A 17,420-nucleotide genomic window follows, 5' to 3' on the forward strand; every position below is an offset into this window, starting at 1 on the left:
ATGAGAGTGTGAGCCAATGAACATCAGGAGATTGTGAGCCAATGAACATCAGGAGAGTGTGAGCTAATGAACACCAGGAGAGTGTGAGCCAATGAACACCATCATAGTGTGAGCCAATGAACACCAGGAGAGTGTGAGCCAATGAACACCAGGAGAGTGTGAGCCAATGAACACCAGGAGATTGTGAGCCAATGAACATCAGGAGATTGTGAGCCAATGAACATCAGAGATTGTGAGCCAATGAACATCATGAGAATGTGAGTCAATGAACATCATGAGACTGTGAGTCAATGAACACCAGGAGAGTGTGAGCCAATGAACACCATCATAGTGTGAGCCAATGAACACCAGGGGAGTGTGAGCCAATGAATATCATGAGAGTGTGAGTCAATGAACATCATGAGAGTGTGAGTCAATGAATATCATGAGAGTGTGAGTCAATGAACATGAGAGTGTGAACCAATGAACATCATGAGAGTGTGAGCCAATGAACACCATCATAGTGTGAGCCAATGAACACCAGGAGAGTGTGAGCCAATGAATATCATGAGAGTGTGAGTCAATGAACATCATGAGAATGTGAGTCAATGAATATCATGAGAGTGTGAGTCAATGAACATGAGAGTGTGAGCCAATGAACATCATGAGAGTGTGAGCCAAGGAACATCATGAGAGTGTGAGCCAATGAACATCAGGAGAGTGTGAGTCAATGAACATGAGAGTGTGAGCCAATGAACATCATGAGAGTGTGAGCCAAGGAACATCATGAGAGTGTGAGCCAATGAACATCAGGAGAGTGTGAGCCAATGAACACCATCATAGTGTGAGCCAATGAACACCAGGAGAGTGTGAGCCAATGAACACCATCATAGTGTGAGCCAATGAACACCAGGAGAGTGTGAGCCAATGAACACCAGGAGATTGTGAGCCAATGAACATCAGGAGATTGTGAGCCAATGAACATCATGAGAGTGTGAGTCAATGAATATCATGAGACTGTGAGTCAATGAACATTATGAGACTGTGAGTCAATGAACACCAGGAGAGTGTGAGCCAATGAACACCAGGAGATTGTGAGCCAATGAACATCAGGAGATTGTGAGCCAATGAACATCATGAGAGTGTGAGTCAATGAACATCATGAGACTGTGAGTCAATGAACACCAGGAGAGTGTGAGCCAATGAACATCATGAAAGTGTGAGCCAATGAACATCATGAGAGTGTGAGCCAATGAACATCATGAGAGTGTGAGTCAATGAACATCAGGAGATTGTGAGCCAATGAACATCAGGAGAGTGTGAGCCAATGAACATCATGAGATTGTGAGCCAAGGAACACCATCATAGTGTGAGCCAATGAACACCAGGAGATTGTGAGTCAATGAACATCATGAGAGTTTGAGCCAATGAACACCAGGAGAGTGTGAGCCAATGAACACCAGGAGAGTGTGAGCCAATGAACATCAGGAGAGTGTGAGCCAATGAACACCATCATTGTGTGAGCCAATGAACACCAGGAGAGTGTGAGTTAATGAACATCATGAGAGTGTGAGCCAATGAACATCATGAGAGTTTGAGCCAATGAATATCATGAGAGTGTGAGTCAATGAACATGAGAGTGTGAGCCAATGAACACCAGGAGAGTGTGAGCCAATGAACATCATGAGAGTGTGAGCCAATGAACATCATGAGAGTGTGAGCCAATGAACATCATGAGAGTGTGAGCCAAGGAACATCATAAGAGTGTGAGCCAATGAACACCAGGAGAGTGTGAGCCAATGAACATCATGAGAGTGTGAGCCAATGAACATCAGGAGATTGTGAGCCAATGAACATCAGGAGAGTGTGAGTCAATGAACATCATGAGAGTGTGAGTCAATGAACATCATGAGAGTGTGAGCCAATGAACATCATGAGAGTGGTCTCTTGGGACCACCCTGGGGCACACAGAACCAGGCTGAAAGAGACCATTAGAGGATTGTAAGGCAGATGGGACCAGAATATTCTAGATACAGGGAACAACCTAGACAAAGGCATAGGGTATGAAACGGAACAGGCTGCTTGAGGAAGATGCTAGTAAAGAAGGGTGACCGAAAGGCTGAGAGGGGCAAGAGCTCTGACTACTAGCCAGGAAGCTGGTTTTCCCATGGGAGAACTTCCTCCGCAAACCTCCTGCTCTCAGTGGGGTCTTATGCAGTCCAGGCAGGCCTTGAACTCGAAGCAACCCTCCTTTCTCTGTCTTGCAAGTGAATACTGGGATTAACTGACTTGCTGTTAAGGGGTTTCCCAAACTCACTTCCTGGAGCCCAGGATATTCCTGCTGGTTTTCCGTATTTAAAAAAAAAAAAAAAAAGATGTCAGAGGCACATGGATCACTGAGTTCAAGGCCAGCCTGGTTTATAGAGTGAGTTCCAGGACAGCCAGGCCTTCACAGAGAAACTCTATCTCTGGTGGGGGTGGGGCAGACAAACTAAAAACAAAAGGGCAGATCTACAGAACAAGTTCTAGGCCAGCCAGGGCTACACAGTGAGATTCTATCTCCTGCTACCATGCCAAGCCCATGTGTGTGCCACTGAAGGCAGTGACCGTGGTCCCCAGAAGTTCCCACAGCCTTGTGTAAAGTGGTGTTGAAACTGCTGCGTGACCAGGGTCATGAACCACCTAAAAGCCAGTCAGCTGCCTGGTGTCGGGGCACAGAGGAAGCAGAAGCGGGTGGAGCTCTGGGGGTTGGAGGTAGCCTGGTCTACAGAGCGTTCTAAACCAGCCAGGGCTATGCAGTGAAATATCCATTTAAATACATATATATATATGCATGCAAAATTAAAAAAAGAGTAGGGGGGTGGAGAGATGGTTCAGCAGTTAAGAGCACTGGCTGTTCTTCCAGAGGTCCTGAGTTCAAATCCCAGCAACCACATGGTGGCTCTCAATCATCTGTAATGGAATCTGATGCCCTCTTCTCGTGAGTCTGAAGACAGTTACAGTGGACTCGTATACTTAAAATAAATAAATCTTTAAAAAAAAAAAAAGAGCAGTGCTGAGCACTGGCAGTCATGGTAGGCTCTCTTCAGAGGAGTGACGTGTGAAATTTCCTGCAGTCGTTAGCTTATGACTTTGGACAAAATGAATATTTGTTTTGTTTTCTTTTTTTGTTTTCTTTTTTCTTTTTTTTTTTTTTTTTTTGGTTCTTTTTTTCAGAGCTGGGGACCAAACCCAGGGCCTTGTGCTTCCTAGGCAAGCGCTCTACCACTGAGCTAAATCCCCAACCCCTCTTTTTTTTTTTTTTAAAGATTTATTTATTTTATTTATATGAGTATATTGTAGCTGTCTTCATACACACCAGATGAGGATATGAGACCCCATTACAGATGGTTGTGAGCCACCTTGTGGGTGCTGGGAATTGAACTCAGGACCTCTGGAAGAGCAGCCAGTGCTCCTAACCACTGAGCCATCTCTCCAGCCCATATCTGTTTTCTTGGCTGTCCCACCTCACTGATAGGTTGAAAATATACACTGAGTCTGGGCTTCTCCCAAGATGGCATAAGCTGACAGTTTCTGGGCTCCCGTCTCCCCTTGCCCTCCCACGGACCATCCAGGACAACCATCACCAGTCCCAGTCCTGAGGGAATTCCAAGCAAAGTAGCCCCAGCCCAGGGACTAGGAAAATATGCAAATGTGGTTTCCCACATCATCATCCTGGATTACTCACCACCAGGGCTCACGGCCCAGGGGCAAAATACAAATATTTTCTCCCCATTTTGCAGCTAGACAGGCTGATACTTGGCAGGTTCCCCGAGGGCTGCCAGCACTGAGCCTTACAGTTCTTTCTGGATTTTTGAATGAATGAGTGACCAAAGGAGTGAATATGAGAGTTGAGAAGGAGGGGGGAGGAGGGAGGGACAGAGGGAGAGGGAGGGAGAGAGTGAAATAAGTGTGAGTGAGCCCTTGAGTGCGTGAGAAATGCTTCCTCGCTCTCTGGCTCCTCTGGTTGGCACAGTGCCTGGGACTGGCTTCAACCCCACTTGTCATTGTCTGGCAGAGCTGGGCATAGGAAAGGGACTAGGAGTAGGCGTCGAAACTCAAATCCTGCTTCCCCCTAACCACGTGACCTTGAGCATGACCTTAACACCTCCGGGGCCTCGGAGGAGGAAAAGCACCTGCTCCATGAGACAGAGTGTTTGGAAAGCTCCGTGAGAGTCCTCCTGAGCCACAGAGGAAGAGCAGCATGGGACAAATGCTAGAGAAATACATATACACTATGTAGCAGAGGCTAGCCTTAAACTGGGGGTCCTTCTGCCTTCACCTCCTGAGTCCACACACACACACATACACACACACACACACACACACACACACACACACATCCTTCCTTCTCTTCTCTCTGTCTGTCTGTCTCTCTGTCTCTCTGTCTCTGTCTCTTTCTCTCTGTCTCTCTCTGTCTCTGTCTCTGTCTCTCCCTCTCTCATCCACCCCCCGGGTGTCTGTGTGTGATTTGTGTGGGCCCGTGCATGTCCGTGTGTGGAGGTCAGAGGACCCCTGTGGGAGTTACTTCTCACCTTCTGAGACAAGGAATGAACTCAGTTGTCCGGCTTGGCAGCAATCACCTCCACCTTTCGAGCCCTCTCACTGGCCCCAGTTGTTATTTTAACACAGGATCTTGTTAAGTTACCCCAGGTTGGCCTTAAACTCACCATGCAGGCCAAGCAGAGCTTGAATTTACGCTGTGCCCCCCAACTGCCTTCTGAGGAGCCGGGATATAGGCCTGTGCCACTGTACCTAACTCTGGGGAAGCCTGTCTTTAACTTTAGTATTATTATTGTTGAGACAGGTTCTCACTATGTAGTCCTGAAACTTGCGGTGTAGACCAGGGTAGCCTCACACCTGCAGCAGGTCCTCCTGCCTCTGCCTCCTTAGAGCTGGTACTGTAGGTATGAGCAACTATTCTGGCTTACATGGGCATTCTTGAAGGTGTCCTCTGTCGCCTGGGGACTTAAATCTTGAAGCCAGATTTCCTATAATCCTCACTGCCCCAAGGAGAAAGAAGTGTCCCACTTTACACATGAGGAACTATGTTCAGAACTGTAAACAGGTGAGTCTTGCCCTGTGCGACCTCATATTCTTCCCTCCCAGGGCTTCTAAGGTCTGATGATTGGTGCAGAACTCCTTTGCCGCCACCGTGCCCAGGCCAGGGTGCATGACAGAAGACTGAGGTACAACCAGACCAGCTCCAGAGTGCGTGACAGACAGAAGACTGAGGTACAGGTTACTACCAGGCCAGCTCTCTCTGTCTCAAACTGAGTTTTCCCACCTTCAACAAACACAAAGGCTGGGGGTAGGCAGCTGGGATAGGGAAGGATCAGAGATGCTGAAAGGGCTGGGCTGAGGGATGACGACAGGGAGCCTGGGACGATGTGCACGGCACGTGCCTTATAGGGAGGTAAGGAGGATTTTGTAAGTTTGAGGCCAGCCTGGGCTACCAGGGAAACCCTGCCCATAAGCAAGCAAGCAAACAAACAAATGCCCCTGGATTGGGAGCCCACTCATCTGCCGTTCCTGGTGCTATCCTGCAAGGCGCCAGCTTTTGCTCTTCTTCAGCCTCCTGAACCATTTCGAGGCTCTCCAGGATGCCCATCTCTCAGCTACCCAGGTAAGGACAAAGTTCTGGAGGGACACCACCCCTTTCTGTGTGTCCTGTAACCACTGGCTCTGCCCTTAGAGACTCAGGGTGAGTTCCTGCTGGAGTCAGATTTGGCTGACTTGTGTATGAGTGTGTGTGCGTGCCTGTGTGTGTCTCCTCTCTGGTGGAGATATGCATACTCTCATGGCTGTTCTCCCCCCCCCTTTTAAATTATTTAATGTATGTGAGTACACTGTCTTCAGACACATCAGAAGAGGCCATCAGATCCCATTACAGATGGTTGGGAGCCACCATGTGGTTGCTGGGAATTGAACTCATGACTTCTAGGAAGAGCAGTCAGTGCTCCTAACCATTGAGCCATCTCTCTAGCCCCGGCTGTCCCCTTTTTTTCAGCCTCATAGAAGAAGAAAGCTGGGCTCTACCAGGGTCCAGGTACCCAGAGATGGAGAACACTAGGCCAGAGAAGATTGCATTGGGGTTGGGGATTTAGCTCAGTGGTAGAGCGCTTGCCTAGCAAGCGCAAGGCCCTGGGTTCGGTCCCCAGCTCCGAAAAAAAAAAAAAAAAAAAAAAAGAGAAGATTGCATTTTTGCTTCCTGTGGTAAGATTTAGTGGCTGGGGTCGTGCACGACAGGCTACATGATTAGAGGTGAAGAGAGAGGTGGGAGGCAGGCCAAGGCTGTCTGTATATAAGGACACTGCCCCACACAGGTTGTTTGTCCAAAACCTCAGGGCCTCCATGCCCTAAGGCAGGGGAGGACAGAGGCAAAGAGACCACCCTGAGAAAGTTCCCCCACTGAGTGCCACTCCCTGGGCTGTGCTCCGTAAATACGAGTCCCTAGTCAGTTAGGTACCCTCAGCGAAAGGACAAGTGTCCTGCCAGCACATGGACTGTGTGTGTGGTCCCATAGAGAGAAGGGACACTGAGGGGCAAAGGTCCTTTGGGGGTTCATGTGATTCTACTTGTTCTGTCTCTTAAGTGAAGAGGCCCGTCCTGTGGGGTCATGTGGGGGTTCAGATTTCTGTATGACGTGGATTTGGGGCTAAATACATATCCCTCACTCCTTGGGGTGACCATCTAGGGTTGTAGGAGTCCCTGTGGGTCCTCAGTCTCCAAGAGTCCTGAGTATCCAGCCAACAAGAGGCCATGCTTCCCCCTCTTGTGGGTTTGCTAGTATATAAAGGCTAGAAGGCAGAACAGTGTGGTCCAGCCCAACCCTGTGCTGAGCTCCCTTTCAGAGATGATGTTTTGGTAGAAAACCTGTCTGGGGAAGTGGTGCACGGCACCCTCGGCAGCCTGCTCAAGTAAGGCTGGGTCTGCAAGGCCCTGTTTGCAAGCCACAGGAACAGGCTTCCGGTTCTTGGGCTTTTTTGGAAACTAATCCTCAGTTCTTAGAATTTATTAGGCTCTGGGACATCTCAAAACACCCTGACCTCCCACTCTCCTGGGTTATTGTTGGGCATGGCCGGATGTTAAAAAGGCCCTAGGAAGTCAGAAAACCAGGGAATAAAGGCTGTGGTTGAATGAAGCAGCCACATGTTAACAGGGGAGCTGGAGGCCAGTGGAGCTGGAGGGAGGGTTCTCTGGACCTGATGACTCATGGGGTGCTGCAGATTCCTTGGGGAAGGAGAGGGAGAGAGAGGGAGAGAGAGAGAGGGAGAGAGAGAGAGGGAGAGAGAGAGAGAGAGAGAGAGAGAGAGAGAGAGAGAGAGAGAGAGAGACCCTTAGGGGATGGGGGGAAGGTCCATGTCTCCAAGCCTCTGCCCTGTATGAAGCAGGAGGAGCTGTCCATAGATTCTAATGTAGTCTCCCTGCCCAGTGCTCCTACTATGCGCTTCTGTGTGGCCACCTAGCTTGCCATGAAGCAGCTGGAGACCCCCACCTTCCTGAACCAGGAGAAGCTGCACTGGGGCAGGGGAGGAGACTTAAACGTTGGAAAGAGGCTCAGGGTGGGCTCAGGGACATGTCACTGTGACTCAGGATCAATTAATCTCTCCCAGGTTAGTTCTGTGAGGTGATGCTCCTCTATGGCCTCAGCTGCTGTAGGAAGCACCCCCCGCCCCTCCCTGTGGCAAGGACTAAGTATGACTGTTCCTCTGGGCAGGAAGCCAATGTCACCACTGTGATGTCACCGTGAAGTAGAACTCTCTGGAGTCCGTTACTTCATGTGACCCTTGCTGCAGCTCAGAAACGGGTGGGCGGGTGGCAACAAGGAAAGGACCCAGAATCATAGAGGATTTTCTCAAGGACACAGAGTCGGTCGGGGGCAGAGCTGAGATCTGGAAATGTGCTGTCACGGAGTTTTTCTCATGCATGAGATTTTGCTCAACAGATGACCCCTTGAGTGGCCATCCTGTGTCACACGCCTTGTTCTGATTGAGGGACTGGCTTGAGAGAGAAAGTGAGCTCTGTCCTCAGGAGGTCACTCTCTGTTAAGCCAGGTGAGCAATCACAAGACTGGTTGCAGGGACGAGCGCGGAGCATGGCGCAGAGGAAGAGGCAGGACACTATTGTGGGAGGGCAGTGTCTTAGAGTTTTACTGCCGTGAACAGACACCATGACCAAGGCAAGTCTTAAAAAATGACATTTAGGGGCTGGGGATTTAGCTCAGTGGTAGAGCGCTTACCTAGGAAGCGCAAGGCCCTGGGTTCGGTCCCCAGCTCCGGAAAAAAAAAAAATGACATTTAATCAGGGCTGACTCACAGGTTCAGAGGTTCAGTCCCTCATCATCAAGGCAGGAGCGTGGCAGCATCCAGGCAGGCACGGTGCAGGAGGAGCTGAGAGGTCTACATCTTCATCTGAAGGAAGCCAGGAACAGACTCGGCATTCTCACGCAGCTGGGAGGAGGGTCTCCAAGCCCACCCCACAGTGACACACGTCCTCCAACGAGGCCACACCTTCTAACAGTGCCACTCCCTGGGACGAGCATATGCCAGCCGTCACAGGTGACAACACCTTCATTTGACAGAGGACACTCAGGGGCATTCAGGTTATATCCCCAGGGTCACAGCTCACATCTGAACATGGATATGGGGACTCTAAGTCTCAATATTGGTGGCAGGGTCGATGTGAGGCGTAAGCAGGAAGGTTAGTCCTGCAGATGTGGAGAGAATTTTCCAAGTGCCCTGGCATGGGTCACCCTCAGGGTCTAGTCTCAGGGCCACCCTGCATTGACTGAATGGGCAAAGGTGCCAGTGTGAGATCGTATCCCAGATGTCTGTGAGGAGGGCCCTTCCTGTCTCCTGGCTTGCAAATCTTTGTGGACATCAAGGGCTGAGCCCTGGCCCCCTTGCCTGTCACCAGATACCTGCAGATGTGCCACTGTCCGTGAGAGGGACAGAAAGCAAATGTTACCCTCTTCATTTACCCATGGTGCCATTGCACAGGGACTTCCCTATTCCTGCAGGTGAGCCTGAAGGCAGGAGAAGTCGGGGCCAAAGAGCGACCAGCATGAAAGGAAAAGCCGGTAAGCTGGAGGAGCATGGTGAGGAGAGAATGCTCATCTGCTAGACAGTGTTTTGGTGGGATGGACCAGGGATGGACCCCTTAAATATTAAAGCAGTGGATGAGTTATGAAACAAGGAGGGAGTTAGCTTAAAAAGTCAGCAGATCTAGAGGACTGGAGTGATGGCCCAGTGGTCGAGAGTGCTTCCTGCAGAAGGCCCGATTTTTGTTCCCAGTACCCTTGTTGGGTGGCTCCCAGTCACTTGTGACTCTGGCTCTAAGGGATCCACTACTCTTGGCTTTCTTAGGTACCGGAGCTCACCTGCACATATACACACAACTGAAAATAAAAACTTAAAGACACTTAGTTTGGCTGGGTGGCGGCGGCCACAGTGATGTGCACACCATTAATCCCAGCACTCAGGAGGCAGAGGCAGGTGGATCTCTGAGTTCAAGGCCAGCCTGGTCTACAGAGTGACCAGGGCTACCAGGATAGCCAGGGATACACAGAGAAACCCTGACTCAGTGGATGATTGCTGAGGAATCACGGGGCTAGGAATTTGGATCTCCAGCACCCAGGTAAACACTAGTGGGCATGGGGAGCTCTGGGTTCTAGTGAGAAACACTGCCTCAAAATATAAGGATGTCAGTAATCAAGGACCACAAACTCACATTGTTTGCTTGTTTTGAGATGGATCTTGTTCATAGCCCTGGCTGAAATGGCACTCACTGTGAAGCCCAAGCTGGCATCAGTCTTGCAGCCAACCTCTGACCTCTACAAGCACAAGTGTGTGCCCACACACACACACACACACACACACACACAGCAGTTGTGGTGGTCTGTACTTGTAATCTCAGAGCTGGGGAGGTTGTCTTTTTTGTTATGCTTGGCTGACTCTGTTTAAAAAAAAAATTGCTGGGCATGGTGGTGCTGACCTCTAATCCCAGCATTCGGGAAGCAGAGGCAGGCAGATCTCTGAGGCCAGCCTGGTCTACAGAGTTCCAGGCAACTAGGGATACACAGAGAAACCCCATCACAAAAAACGAAACAAAACAAAACAAACAAAAAACAAGAACAAAAAAATTACAAGCAAAAAAAAAATGAAAATACAGCTAAGGTGGAGTGGGACCTTGGGGCTTGGGGTTGACTTTTAACCTCTACACACATGCGCACACACTCACACTTGTACAGAAACACACACACACACACACACACACACACACACACACACTGGAGACTTGGAATGCTGGTGCACACCTGTAAACACAAGCACTTGGAGACTGAAGTAGAAAAATCATCAGCAGCTTGAGGTCAGTCTAGAGTGGAATCTTGTCTCAAAATCCTCTTTCCCCAAATCCCTGAAGCCAGATGTAGTGGTTCACAGCTATAATCCTAGCATAAGGAAGGCTGAGTCCATTGGGTTACACAGTGAGAAGTGCCTCAAAAAGCTAAGGGCTCGGGGATGGAGGGATGGCTCAGTGGTTAAGAGCACTGGTAGCTCTTGCAGAGGAAGTAGGAGGTGGTGTTACCAGCATCCACACGGCAGCCCATAACCACCTGGAATCTAGTTCCAGAGGTTCCGAGGCGCTCTTTTGACTTCTTCAGAAACCCAGGCATTCACGTGATATCCATACACATATGCAGGCAAAATACTCACATACATAAAAGAAAAAGAAACGAGTCAGTAAAAAAAAAAAAAAAATCGGGGGTTGGGGATTTAGCTCAGCGGTAGAGCACTTGCCTAGTGAGCACAAGGCCCTGGGTTCAGTCCCCAGCTCCGAAAAAAAGAAAAGGAAAAAAAAATTAAAAAAAAAAATCAGGCAGTGGTGGCGCACACCTCTAATCCCAGCACTCAGGAGGCAGAGGCAGGCAGATCTCTGAGTTCTAGGCCAGCCTGGTCTACAGAGTGAATTTTAGGACAGCCAGGGCTACACAGAGACCCTGTCCCGAAAACCAAAACCAACAGCAGAACCCCTGCAATAGCAAGAAACCGCCAACGGCTTGGGATGTAGGTCAGTGAGTGCTTGGCTAAGGTGCAGGAGGCCCTGGCCTTGGCCTACTCCACAGCGGGGTTGAGGGAAGAGGAAAGGGACTGTGAACAACAACAACGAAAATGGCAGGTAACGGCAAGGCTTCAGAAGAATTCCTCCACATGCTCTTCCCTCTGCCTTAAGTTCACACCTTGGGAGAAAGGTGGAGAAGAGGTCCCACCAGGCTGACACACCAATCCCATGGCAAGGACTGTCCACTTGAACACCAGCGTTCCGCTGCGGCCTTATGAAGGCATTCAGGGTACAGGCACTACTGGGCCACTCTTTCTCCATGCAGGTTGTCACTCTGCTTGGCTGGCTGTGTGGGCTCTAGCCCTGCCTCAGTGCAGACTCTCAGTCTACCACCGTGGGATGGCCGGTCCAGGGTTCGTCCTTTCAGTACCCATTTAGTAGAGGCCTCTAAGGAGAGGTGAGCAAGCCAAGCGGGGGCCCATAAGGACGATAGCACTTTCTTAGAGCGCACAGGAGTTGACGGACCTGGAGACGTTTGGGAAACAGGCCCTGCCGGAGAGGCAAATATCAGACAGCTTGTGAAGGCACTCGGTCTCCTTAGGGTGTGTCCTCACTGCAAGAGCAGAACAGGATCCCTGCCTGACACTGAGGACCTGAAGGCTGTAGCTGCCAGTGGACCCCATACAGAAAAGTTCAGGCTTTCCCTGCTATCTGGCCCACCCCTACTTCTGCAGCCATATCCTATTTCGGGGCCTCACCTGCCTCTCAGCCCTCCTTCTCTGACTTGCAAGCTTCTGTCCCCAGACAAGGGAGGTAGAGTGTATCTGTGTTAGCCCCTTGGGTGTCAGAACGGAGGCTGGCATAGGGAGGCTAGGGACAGTGTGCTCTGAAGCCAGACAGGGGTTCAGGGGCGCCTTGCAACCGGGCTGTCCACACTACTCCCTGAGAATCTGATCCCCTTCACAGGCCCAGCTCTTCAGAGATTCACTTGAATCCTTGGGGTGTCGTCCAGCTGAATTGAGTCTTCCTTTTCCAATTTCCCGGAAAACCTATCTTAAAGCTTCAAGGCTTCTTCTCAGTCTCCAGAACGGATGCTCTGCCCCCTGGTGGCCAAATATGGTACAGCCACAGTCAATACCAAAAGCCATGGTCCTGAAAGGATGCAGCGTGACTCTCAGGCTTGTGTCTCCTTTCCGTCACCGTGAATCCCTGGACTACCTCGGTGGTCTTCATGCTTCAGGACCCGAACCCCAGAGACAGCCTCTCAGAGATGAAGCCCTGTCTGCGTGGCTGGTTCTCCAGCTACCATGGGAAGCTGGCCAACTTTACTGGTGGGGCTGGCATCTGGCAGGGACCAGAACTATAAGTAACAAAGGGTGGGCACTCACTCACGAAGAGAACCTTTCTCTCTTGGCTTGCTGTGTGTCCTTCAACTAACCTTTACTGAAGAGCTACTTGGCGCTACTGTGTATGGCTTTCTCCTGGCTTGATTTTATATATATATATATATATGAAACATTATACCTTGCATACAGGGTCCAGAAATGTTAATTAGCTCTCTCAAGGACATACAGCTAGAAGTGTTGGACCTTGGCTTTGGGTCTACATTTCACTTCCATGTCTGGGCAGGTTAGGGCTGTCTGTATGCTAAGGGAATGGGTCTCCTGCCTCCTAGCCTCGTGTCCAGACTCCTTCCCCCACCTTGGTCCTTTCTGACTCTGTAGGAACTGATCTGTTGAGGCTCACCCACCAGGATCTTATCTAGATGTGTGGGACTGCTGATGGGACCCACCTCTTCAATGTTCTTAGAGCCAGGAGCTGGGCACTGCCAGCCATGGACTCCTTCCCATGGAGTGGCCATCTAGGCTAACAGGTGTTTCATAAAATGTTTGAGCCTGAAAGTACCTTAATGGTCACTTGAGTCATGCTCCTGCCTCCCCAACAGAGTCTCATGTAGCCTGGGCTGACCTTGAACTCACTGTATAGGCAAGGATGGCTTTGAACTCCTGATCCTCCTGCCTCCTTCCCCCTAGTCCTGGGATTGTAGTATAAAAAGCTTTCTTGGTGGCTGGAGAGATGGCTCAGTGGTTAAGGGCACTGACTGCTCTTAGTTCAATTCCCAGCAACCACATGGTGGCTCACGACCATCTGTAATGGCATCTGATGCCCTCTGGTGGCCTGCAGGTGAACACGCAGATAGAGCACTCAGACATACATCTCAAAACCTAAAGAAGAAAAGAGCAATTGCAGAATCCTTTTTGGTTTTGGTGTTGAGGCTCAAACCCTGGGCCTCATGAGTGTGTTGAGCCCTCCCTGCCACTGGGATCCACTGCCCTTTAGACTATGGCCCTAGGGGCGTCTGTGTTCTGAGGGAGCAGGTAGAAGGCAGCTGGAGCTACCTGAGCCCTCCCTGCCTGGCCCAGGCCCAGGCTCCTCTCTCTTGGCCTCCATTTGGCTCCAAAGACAGACGCGTCCCCCTGCGCATCTCTTTGCTCTTCCTGAACCCGAAAGATGACTCTCACTTTGTGAAGAAAAGTGGTGGTAAAGAGAGACGACCCTCTGGCTGTGCTGAATCCAGCACACACGTAGCTTTTAGAGGGAGAGGAGTGGCTGGCCTAGAGAGGTGACAGGGCTGTTGACAGGGCTGTCTAGCCCGCTGGATGACCCAGGGGAAGGGAGGCCTTTCCAAAGCTCATGACTGAGTGTGCAGTAGGGAGGCTCTGACCAGCCTGGCTCCGAAGTGAGTCTGCAAAAACACCTGGTTGGGGGTGTGGAGGGCATCAGGGTCTACCACAGGTAGTGTGGGTGCTGCCATGCTGTTTTTAGTGTGGAATTCAGGAGCTAGTACTGGATTCTGACCTAAATCCAAAACTCACGACAGCCTGCTTCGCCATGTGCCCGGGAACCCTGTTACAGTGCCCAGCTGACCCCAGGTTCCCGGTTCAGTCAGAGGATCTTGTGCTTTAATCCCGGAGGAGACAGTCTCTAGTTTCCTTTTGCTTTCTGTGCAGGAGCAACTGCTGAATTCCAGGCTCCGGTCTCCTCTGCCACTCCCTCTGAGCTGTCCTAGCTATAGAGATGATGAACCCCTGGCAGCACTGACTGAGATTTGAGGGAGTAGAACTGGTTACTCAACACTGCATTAACTAAACTAAATAAGATGTTTATTTTACTTACTCCTTCCTTGTAAAATGTTCTAAATTAAAGATTAATTTTTTTAAAAGATTTATTTATTTATTATATATAAGTACACTGTAGCTGTCTTCAGATACACCAGAAGAGGGCATCAGATATCTTTACAGATGGTTGTGAGCCACCATGTGGTTGCTGGAAATTGAACTCAGGACCTCTGGAAGAGCAGTCGGGTGCTCTTAACCGCTGAGCCATCTCTCCAGCCCAAGATTAATTTTTTTTAAGCTAGGTGTGGCGGTGTAAACCTTTAATCCCAAGCACTCGGGAGGCAGAGGCAGGAGAATCTCTATGAATTCTGGGCCAGCCTGGTCTACATAGTGAGTTCCAGGGCAGCTAGGGCTACATAGCAAAACTTCCTCAAAACAAAACAAAACAAAACAAAACAAAACAAAACAAAACAAAAAAACAAACCTATAAAATGTAACCTTTAAAGATTTAAAAGAGTTTTTTTTTTTGGTTCTTTTTTTTTTCGGAGCTGGGGACCGAACCCAGGGCCTTGCGCTTCCTAGGTAAGCGCTCTACCACTGAGCTAAATCCCCAGCCCCTATTTTTTTTTTTTTTTTTTTTAAGATTTATACACTGTAGCTGTCTTCAGATACACCAGAAGAGGGCATCGGATCTCTTTACAGATGGTTGTGAGCCACCATGTGGTTGCTGGGATTTGAACTCAGGACCTCTGGAAGAGCAGTCAGTGTGCTTAACCATTGAGCCATCTCTCCAGCCCTAAAAGAGTATGTTTTGCCTGTATGTTTACCTGCACTCCACATACATGCCTGGTGCCCAGGGAGACTAGCTGTCATGTCCCATGGGATCAATTCCTGACAGTCGGTGACACCATGTGAGTGCTGGGAACCAAACCTGTATCTTCTGCCAGAAGCCACTTCGTAATTGCTGAGCATCTCTCCTGTCCAAAGAGTCACTTTACAAACTTTACAGACATGATGTGCCGTTCAAGTTTTATTGGCTTTAGAAACCCTCTTTAAACTCTCAATAGGGATGGGGCTGGAGAAGACCATTGGCTGAGTTCAATTCCCAGCACCCACATGGTGGCTCACAACCATCTGTAATGGGACCTGACGCCCTCTGCTGGTATGTCTGAAGACAGCAACAGTGCACTCATATACATGAAATAAATAAACCTTAAAAACAAAAACAAAAAGAACTCCTAACAGGGAAAGGGATGTGCCTGGGGCAAAATCGTTCAGGCTGAATTTCCACTTCTTTCTGCCCAACTGGTTTGAGCAAAAAGCATATACTACAGCCTCCAAAAGACTACTCAATATAGGGGAGATGGCTCAGCGGTTAAGAGCACTGACTGCTCTTTCAGAGGTCCTGAGTTCAATTCCCAGCAACCACATGGTGGCTCACAACCATCTGTAATGGGATCTGACGCCCTCTGCTGGCCACAGGTGTACATGCAAAGAGAACACTTACATAGCTAAATAAATAAATCTTTAAAAAGTGAGAATTCTGGAACTTTAGTTTCTTTATATATATTTTAAAAAAAAAGACATCGAAATGGGGCTGAAGAGATGGCTTAGCAGCTGTGGGCACTGATTGCTCTGGGTTCAATTCCCAGTACTCACAGGGCAGTTAACAACTGACAGTTGATGATACTCTCACATAGAAATACAAAACACATAAGATAAATAAATAAAAACCCCACAGAAGTATTATGAGAAAATGGTTTAACATGGACTAAGAATATGGTTTAACCCCAGGCCTGGGCTATGATTTGCTCTGTGCTCTGGCAGAGGCGTGGTTTTGCTGGGTGTGGATAGTTTCTGCAATGGTGTGATGTTTGACATTCTATAAATGCTAGAACCCCGATAAAGTGGGGTTGGTGGTTCGTGGGGCAACCGATATGTGGGGCAACCCCAGGCCTGGGCTATGATTTGCTCTGTGCTCTGGCAGAGGCGTGGTTTTGCTGGGTGTGGATAGTTTCTGCAATGGTGTGATGTTTGACATTCTATAAATGCTAGAACCCCGATTAAGTGGGGTTGGGGGTTCGTTGGTCGTTAACAGTGTTTAAAGAAGAAACAGAATCTTTCTCTCTCATCTATCCCTTTCCTCCTATGGAGTGATGGGGGTGAAATGGTGGGGGTGGGAGGGAACTTACCAAGGAGCAAAGAAGAAAAATTAAGATTCAAAGATCTCTTTCCTCCCCATCCTTCTTTCTCTAGTAGTAGGAGTTGAAACTGGGGGAATAAAGGGTGGGAAAAAGAACCCTCAAAGTAGCGAAGACCAGCTATAACTCGAATTCGGATCTCTTGGGTGAACTTAAAGCTAGCTCTGCAGACCTGAGGACTTACACAGCTGTCCCCAGAACTGAGACATAAGCAGGCTGGGGATCAGACGCAGTTGCACATGCAACCAATGACATGCCAGCAACATCAGCCTTTAATGAGACAAGTTGGTAAGCGCTGTCAAGCCTTGAGCAATCTTTCCCCACATTAAGCCTATTCATGTGACGTTTTCTTTGCGGCTCTGTAGACTGAACATAGCCTTGGAGATGCTCTACCACTCACTGAGCTGTACGCTCCGCCTGCGTCTTTCAACTAAAAAAATTTTTAAATGACATTTAGTGGGTGGGGTGCACACATGCTGACGTGTATGGAGGTCAGAGGACAAACGTATGAGTTGGGACTCAGGTTGGCAGGGCTGGCAGCAGGGACCTTCATCCTCTCAGAAATCCCACCAATGACCCGCCAAAGCATTCTGTTTTAGGGCCCCAGATGATGGATTTCATTATGACAGTCTCTTTGCCCAGACCCACTCCCTTCTTGAATCTTAAACCTGACGGGCTCTGGGAAGAGGAAGTGGGTGGGAAGACAAGTAAACCCTGGCTGGATTGACAGAAGGGAAGAGAAGCTTGCCTATTTAAAAACCCGGGCACTGTCTCCTTCGGAAAATTAGCAATGACAGAGTTATTGGGTAAGCCAGGCAGACACCTCTGCGGGCTCTCAGGGACTGTATGACCCACAGATGACTAATTCAGACCTCATCTGCAATTTATACAGCATAAAGAATAGATGTCACACACCTGTAATCCCAGCAGTCAGCAGACTGAGTCACAAGGATGTCATTTCTGAGACTCGTCTGGGATACATAACAAGAAACTGCCTTTAAAAGTCTGTGTGTGGGGG

At 49.3% G+C, this 17,420-nt stretch overlaps 1 long non-coding RNA gene across 4 annotated transcripts; it reads left to right on the forward strand.

The window, feature by feature from the left end:
- The first annotated feature begins 1,785 nt into the window (after positions 1 to 1,785).
- Positions 1,786 to 12,610, forward strand: LOC102548674 (uncharacterized). Of its 4 annotated transcripts, none has more exons than XR_005490762.2 (3): positions 1,786 to 9,100; positions 11,408 to 11,539; positions 12,049 to 12,610. It is a non-coding gene; the product is annotated as an uncharacterized LOC102548674 (long non-coding RNA). The 4 variants fall into 4 exon arrangements; XR_010055786.1 differs by having other exon boundaries at positions 1,786 to 8,579; positions 9,041 to 9,100; positions 11,408 to 12,610; XR_010055785.1 differs by having other exon boundaries at positions 1,786 to 11,539.
- The last annotated feature ends 4,810 nt before the right edge of the window (positions 12,611 to 17,420 follow it).

This window comes from Rattus norvegicus, chromosome 10 (genome assembly GCF_036323735.1).
Source record: "Rattus norvegicus strain BN/NHsdMcwi chromosome 10, GRCr8, whole genome shotgun sequence".
NCBI lineage: Eukaryota > Metazoa > Chordata > Mammalia > Rodentia > Muridae > Rattus > Rattus norvegicus.